The sequence below is a fragment of the Poromitra crassiceps genome, assembly GCF_964638095.1.
Source record: "Poromitra crassiceps genome assembly, chromosome: 15".
NCBI lineage: Eukaryota > Metazoa > Chordata > Actinopteri > Beryciformes > Melamphaidae > Poromitra > Poromitra crassiceps.
In genome coordinates this window covers 18,836,268-18,844,704 of record NC_139634.1, presented here as the reverse complement: position 1 = coordinate 18,844,704, position 8,437 = coordinate 18,836,268, and positions in this window count along the sequence as shown.

Genomic DNA, 8,437 nt, shown 5'->3' with positions numbered 1-8,437 from the left:
AGAAATGAGAGAGATTAAACTGGAGAATAGAGCAATAGAATATGGGCCGAACGAGCTCACTTTACAGCTGCTGTTAACAAGGGGCTTTTCAGAGTCAGGATGTGTCGGTAACATGAGCCTTCTGGGAAATGGTGTTTTTGTCTGAGGGTAATATTCCATAGGGCAGAGCTCCTGAGACCGTGTGGCATTGTAGCGACGGTATAACAAATGGAGAGGCATGGCTGTCTCGTAACCCGCTGGCTGGGGCCCAATTAACGAGAGCTTAAAGGAAAACTCCGCCCATTTTCAACCAGCTTTGTATCATTAGAACATCAGTAGTATATCAGAAAACTGTAAACAGTTTTGAAGTCTGTAATTTAATTTGACAGTTATTGAGTGTTAAAGTGTGGACCAGTGACATCACTGGTCCACACTAACTCAAATTAATAACTCATTCACTCAAATCAACTCTCAATAACTGTCAAACTATTCATCATTCATCTAGTTTGACAGTTATTGAGAGTTCATTTGAGTTAATGAGTTATTAATTTGAGTTAGTGTGGACCAGTGATGTCACTGGTCCACACTTTAACACTCGATAACTGTCAAATTAAATGACAGACTTCAAAGCAGTTTACAGTTTTCTGATATACTACTGATGTTCTAATGATACAAAGCTGGTTGAAAATGGGCGGAGTGTTCCTTTAATAGCAGTGAAAATGTTAGGACTTTCCGTTTAGACCCCGCTGCCCCACACAGCGCCCTGACTGGACATGTCTGGCTGCTTTAAGCGACAGTTCAACGATGTGAAATATGAAACGCGATGTCACATATTTAACGGTGAACGGTAAAGTCTTCGCCCCTTCATATGAACACCCGAGTGCGACTGAATTCGCTGCCGTGTAGTAAAAGTATTTTGAAGTTTGAACTCTGAATGCCCTCCGAGTGCTATGTGACGGCTCGCTGCGTGAACGTTCAAAGGATCTCCAAACAGCGAGGGTCCTGGGGGAAGGTGTGTGTGTGTGTGTGTGTGTGTGGGGGGGGGGGGGGGGGGGGGGGGGTTCTTGAGGGGAATTTCAACGAAGTTACTGCGAAACAGAAAAACAGGAGCAGGAAGTGGGGAAGGGTAAGGAAGGACAAAGTCTGCCGCCCCACTCCACCTCTCCTAGGACTCGGCTTACGAATCCCAACAACTTATCATGTGAAAGAGCCATCTTACGGTCGGAGACAAATCCGTTAATAATTCTGGTTTTGTGCCACGCGGGAGAGTTAGGATCAAGGAGCCTCTCCATAGGTTTGAGAGGGAATAATGAAGCACACGGCTGGCCAACAATGGGCCAGAGACGAGCTGACATTTGCTTCTCTGTGCGGGAGTCTGTTGGAAACCCATGGGCCCGTCTGGACTTTTCGCTTCTCAATGATTTGTTTGGGTCAGGGACGGACTGACCCAAGACTGCTAAAAACAAGAAGAAAGGACGGGGGAGAATGAGAATGAGAAGGAAGAGAAAACACTCAAAACAGCAGCAGGCGCCGGAGAGGATGCTGCGTGAAGCCAAACCATTTCCCCCCACCTTCTAGAAGCTTTTATTGGACAATTTCATATCAGATTCCAGGCTGAGGATGCCGTGATATCCCAATGTAGAGAGATGAGAACTTAATGCTGTAGATTAGGCCGGCCTAGACGGAGATAAAGTAGGGGTTTGTGGAAAAACAGAGATAGGGGTTAATGAGCTTAAAGGATATTTCTGTTTCATATATCCAGACTTATTGAGTTCTTGGTGGAGCGGTGCAGATCGGTTTCATGGATTAATACTGAGAAAGGAATATACTGTATACACATAGCCTACATGAGTGGCTTTCCTGGTGTTTGGCATGAACAACAGATCTTTTCTCCCACGGTAATTGTTGTCATCATAAGGCAGGTTAAAGTCAAGTTCAGCCTGTAAAGGGTGTGACACTTTGTTGTAGTCAAGTCACTATATCTTGATTCCAAGTCGAGCCTCGAGTCTGAGTCCAAGTCCGAGTCACCTTAGAAGAGTCCCAGTCAAGTCCCCATTACCCGAGTCCAGATTTAAAAAAAAATCTTTATCAATTAACATGTCCAGGTCCTCATCTCCAAATTTCGAGTCTGAATGCCTGAGTCCAAGTCTGAGTCCTTAGTGCTCAAGTCCAAATGGAGTCACTGCCTCCTTAGTCTCGCTGGCCAGCCTCCTCTCCCTCGGACGGAAGGGAGAGGAGGCTGGCCAGCGAGACTACTGCCTCCTTAGCCAGCCTGCCAGACTCTGCCAGCTCTGCTAACATTACTGCAATGTGAATCAGCATAATGTTCAGTTTGCTACTCTAGCTATTACGCTGCCTTCAAATGCTCTTGGGAATATTGTAATTACAAGTGCAGCGCAAATGGATGGCAAAACTAAATTATACAAGAATTTATATGTATAAGATACAAGGACAATATATTATTCATTGAAAGAGTGTTATTTTCCCCTCATCACTCTTCCTCCTCTGCAGCACAAAGTAGCTGTGTGCCGCTTAATATTTATACAATGCAACAGCAGCCACCAGATACTTGTTTCGTTGCACTTTGCTATTATTTGTGACCAACAGCACTTGTATGCATGATGAGTCATATTTACAACTTCCAAAGTGAATAACAGCCTGTTTTAGCCCAGGCCCTTAGGATGAAGGGATACAGAGTACATTTAAAATGGATCACCGCCATATACAATGCCACGTTCATTTGACATTCTATAGTCTTACTTTGTAGTGAGGGGCGGGATGGGGCGTTGGGAGGAGTATGGGTTATTTGTGGTGGGACAGTCCAGCTCCAAGGCAGATTATCAACTAGGGAGCCAGGCAGCTGAGATCACATTTAAATAAACTGACAATTAATTAGACGTGTCATCGCCACAAACGCGCTGCGGCACTGTAGCAAATCTGTACTTGTAGCGGATCAAGATTGAAAATGGAATTTGCATGTATCACTGGCTTGTTAACGTCTTTAAACACGACCAAGTGTTTTTGATCAATATGGACTTTGAACGGGAGATGTTGAAGTCTAATTTGAGATCTGGTGTAGTACGTTTCTGTTTCAGCAATGAATCAGTATGGTATGAATCAGTATGGTATGAATCAGTACTGTATGTATCAGTACAGTATGAATCAGTATGGTATGAATCAGTACTGTATGAATCAGTACTGTATGTATCAGTATGGTATGAATCAGTACTGTATGAATCAGTACTGTATGTATCAGTACAGTATGAATCAGTATGGTATGAATCAGTACTGTATGAATCAGTACTGTATGTATCAGTATGGTATGAATCAGTACTGTATGAATCAGTACTGTATGAATCAGTACTGTATGAATCAGTTCGGTATGAATCAGTACAGTATGAATCAGTACGGTACAGCCGGTACGGGCTGAATCAGTGCATCTGTTTTTTGGGACTTGTTTCATCAGTTGTATGCTGTGCTAAAGTGCATAACAAATCCTTGATATCCACATCCAGCGTTATCCAGAGTAGATGATATCATTAGGTTGGTAGTAGCAGCTGTGGGCTCGATATGGAATATCCCTGTCGACAAGGCGCTAGTGTGGCTGGGTTTGGCTGCACGGTAGAGATATAGAGGGAGCAGCCACGGCTTTGACGGAGCAGCAGCAAGGTTCTGAATGGAGCATCAATATTTGACATGTGCATACGATAACGTGCAATATTGATGGAGGGAAGTCAAAAGAGTTGTGGAAGGAGTGCAGTTATTATGTGCTTCAGAGCTTGATTATTCATGACAGTGTGAAGCTACACTAAGCATCTACTCTGTTCAAGTGTCCTTTAGGAACACTACGAATTTCCCTATGGGGATCAACAAAGTATCACCTTATTATTTTTTCTACAAATATTCACTTTAAGATTAACCTCTCACGCAGCATTTTCGGTGTTTTCCTAAAAGACTTACATGATCAACAATTTCCCCCTTCTGTAGCCTAACAGTGGAAGGAAGAGGATGTGTGAACTGAGGTATTTCTTCACATAATTCCTTGCATCAGTCTTAGTGCCATTTGCATTTTAAAATAGCTCTTGCTTTGACACATAACATTAAAGGACAAAATTCAGAATGATGCTAAACCAGAGGCACCGTAATTAAAGCATGGGTGGGAACTGCGAAACAACAAAGGCTTAGCTTGAATCTAGCCAACCTGAGGTAGGGTAGTCCCTAAATTGTGCTGTTTGGGGTTGCAATGCCTCATTTAAGTGTGGTGATGAATAAGAAGACATCTGTTTTCCTGCAAAGAGCAAGGCGACTTTGGATTCACCGACTCAAGAGGGAGTAAAGCCCTGAGTCTGGACTTCTGGGTCGTTTTCCTGGAGATCTTGCAGTTCCACAGCTGACCTGAAGGACTGGGAACCAACTGAACATGCCAGGGGGCAGTAGACACTTTATCCCAAGTGAAGCATATGTTCTACTGGGTAAACATAAGTTGTGTAGCTGCTAGAGTAGACTTACAATCTAGGTGACCTGCTACCAGTGTTTGTCTGGCTGTGCTGTGCTGGTGTTTTTGTAGCATATAACTAGCCAGATTCTAGTCTTTCTGCATAAATTGACATTTCTCAACAAAAATAATAATAATAAAAAAGAATGCAGAAACCTCTTGAAGCAGGCAACGGAATGACGGAGATCACTGTCATAGTGCTGTATGCAGACAGACGTAGGTTTGTTACTGTTGCAGGGGCAAGCAAATGTGTCCTACTGTATATAGCACATAACAATAACACAATAACACATTTGTGATCATATATCACATACCACACAAGACTGTGATACTTATTCAGCATTCCTGTTACTGTGAATATTTCCATTTGGGAATGTGCATAAGTCTGAGTAATAGAGCCAGTGTGTGACAGACAGTAATGACACGGCCTAGCTTGTTAGGCAGGATTTCCATGGCTCGTCAGTGTGAACGCCTGTCCTCTGTGTGCACCTCCCACAGCAGCCGCTCCGAGAGGGCGCCTGCAGCACCACCGGACCCTGCTCCCCCTGATTAGAGTTTCCCTTACAAATGGATGCTTTGTGTTCACAAATTAATTTGGCCAAAATGGCTACTTGGCTCCTGCACATCAAATCAGATGAGCAGATGAGGTACAGAGCGAGCGAGCGAGAGAGAGAGAGAGAGAGTGAGCGAGAGAGAGAGGGTAGAGTATGATATAGAAGATGGCAGTGAGAGAGAGCCACGCAGACAGGCAGCAGCAGCCACATCTCATTGGCTGTAATACAGTTATCTAGCTGCCGGCTCGCCGTTACATTCAGATGACATGGATATTCATTTTGTGTTATTTCCTCAAATGCAATAACGGTGATAGCAGAGAGTCGTGCCTGAGTCACTCTGACTGATAGGAACCCAGAGGCCGTTGTTTAGCTTTGTGTTCCTTTCTCAACCCGACTCATTTCAGTGATGGAAAATATTTGCCAAATAAAAAGGCACTTTCCACAAAGTGCTGAAATGAATTTCCCCCGTGATTATTGTCTTCCAAAAAAAAAGTAGACTCAAAACTTCATTCAGCTCATTCAGTTCCTTCAGCCCTTTGGTGAATGATGCCTGCATTATGAGGTCGAGAAAGATAATTTCTTTAACTTTCTTTCATCCCAGAAATTTATGAAATGTCTCATAGCTGAAGGGTGCAATCATACTACAATATCACAACAACAACAACAACAACACGAGAAGTGAGATAGGGCAATAATAATAATAATAATAATAATAATTTATTGCCTTTCTAGATACTCAAAGCGCTTCACATATCAGGGGAGTGGGGAGGGGAGAGGAGGGGAACTCACAGAGATGTGCTGCGTACATCCTCCTAAATAGAACTAGCGGTACAGGAGAACTGCAGCTGGCACACAGGAACAAGTGGCTGCTGCCAGAGATGTTTGCCAAGAGAAAATAGGCAGCCGGATGCCAAAAAGGGCAGCGAAAATTCCAAGATGAAGTAGGAAAAGCCGTGTATGCTCTGTATCTGTAAACACTGTGGACGCGTGAACAAGCATATAAGTCGGTTCATTTTGATTTTTCACTCATGAGATTTCAGAGGCAATCTCATATCGACCTCTTTCTATCCTACTGTACTGTACACTCTACACTCACGGGGAAAAACATCTATTTAATTCAACAGTGCTACTTTAATAATAACCAAGATGTGCTGTTTTTGCCCAGGTGGACTGTACCCAATGCTGGGCAGAATATGACCAAGAGCTTATCACAACAGTGGGAGAAGATCAATGTTCATAGGTGCGTGGTTAGCTGATATCATCCAGGAGGAATGCTGCTCCGAAACCTAGGTGTTGTTCTCACTAAGCCTTCCCATAAGCCTTTAAGTGCTATGGCATCCGCCCAAAGAGAGAGAGAGAGAGAGAGAGAGAGAGAGTCTGAGAGACAGAGTCTGAGAGTTAGAGTCTGAGATAGAGTCTGAGAGTTAGAGAGTCTGACACAGAGTCTGAGAGACATAGTCTGAGACAGTCTGAGAGATAGAGGGAGAGACAGTCTGAGAGATGGAGGGAGAGAGAGATTCTGAGAGACAGTCTGAGAGACAGTCTGAGAGACAGAGTCTCTGAGAGACAGAGTCTGAGAGATGGAAGGAGAGACAGAGTCTGAGAGATGGAAGGAGAGACAGAGTCTGAGAGATGGAGGGAGAGACAGAGTCTGAGAGATAGATTCTGAGACAGTCTGAGAGACAGAGTCTGAGAGACAGAGTCTGAGACAGAGTCTGAGAGACAGAGTCTGCGAGATGGAGGGAGAGACAGAGTCTGAGAGAATGAGTCTGAGACAGAGTTTGATACAGAGTCTGAGAGACAGAGTCTGCGAGATGGAGGGAGAGACAGAGTCTGAGACAGAGTCTGAGAGACAGAGTCTGCGAGATGGAGGGAGAGAGTCTTAGAGACGGAGTCTGAGAGATGGAGGGAGAGACAGAGGGTAAGGTAGATAGGCAGGTAGAGATGATGTTGGGAGGAGAGAGCGAGTGAGTGAGTAGTAAACTGGTATATAGAGAATTTTCCAGTGGTACCAAGTGTTGATTTTGTCAGTGATAGTTAGTGGAGCCGACAAGTGTAGATTGGAGAGTTGTTTGTCCACTTGTGGCTCTGGGGCGGCTGTTCAAAACGATCCAAAGTGTTCATGTAAACCAAAAGCCATTGAGGATGACTCCAAACGAGCAGTTGACTATGAGATAGAGTGACTGAGTGCTGTGTGCAGCTTGGGTATGACAACACAGTGAATAACTGTGTGCAGCTTGAGTATGACAACACAGTGAATAACTGTGTGCAGTTTGAGTATGACAACACAGTGAATAACTGTGTGCAGTTTGAGTATGACAACACAGTGATCCGTGTTTCCCCGTATCCCTCTTGGCAAAGTGACACGATGGATAAACTCACTCTGCACACATGGAGCACGGGACACATGGAGCACGGGACACATGGAGCACGGGACACGAGCACTTGTGGAGAATTCATGTGCACTTCACTAACATTAGAAATGTGGGGCCTCACGCTCGAGCAGATACGTGCGACTCTAAATCCTTTCCTCCCATCTGATGCAATGTGGAGTGGAAGGAGAGCTACAAGAGAAAGAAAAGCTGCAAACTACTTAAACTGTCTCATTCCAGGCGGAGTAGGAAGTGGTTTTCTAGGAATGGCATCATTATGGTCATCATCTTCATCATAAACTCTCTCTCTGCATCAATACAGTATGTAACACTGTCAGTTCCTCTCTCTTTCTCTTGTTATTGGTCTATTGACAACAGAGCTTCTTCTTCTCTTCTGTCGTATGTCTTTAGAATCGCTTGTCCAGGTCGATCAGACCACGTTCGCCATCCGGTGGCCGGTGTTTGGGGCAGCTATTGATCAGATGTTCTGGGTGCCGCACTCGCATGAAGCACTGTCCAACAGGGCTGCTAAAGCTGTGTTCACACCGAGATATTTATTTTTCTCTCTGTCGCTTGATTCAACCCTTTGGAATCGCTCTGTTGCTCTGTTTAAATCGCTCGTCAACAGGCACAATAATTGACGGACATCTGGGGTCTATAACGTTACGCAATGTCATGATATTTGTCCACTACGAGCCACCGTAGTTGTTTACAAGCTAAGCCTATCAGCGTGCTCCTAACGCAAGCTTGCGTATCTATCCCGGTAGTACAGACTTCACTTCATGTCAGCTGTCAGCCTGTCAATCCGCTGTCAATGCGGATTGTTGCCACACAATAAACCAGCGGTTTGTTCCAAGCCAGTGTGATCCTTGACTCACTCTCACACGGCAGCCAATCAGCGTTGAATAGCGAGCGACTGATGCCAGTGTAATTTCGCTCGAGTTGGGATATTTCTTGGGCGACGAGCGAATTTTCTCCCTATCGCTCTGTCTCTGTCGCTCGGACGCCCAGCGATTTTTCTCCCGGGCGAATATACG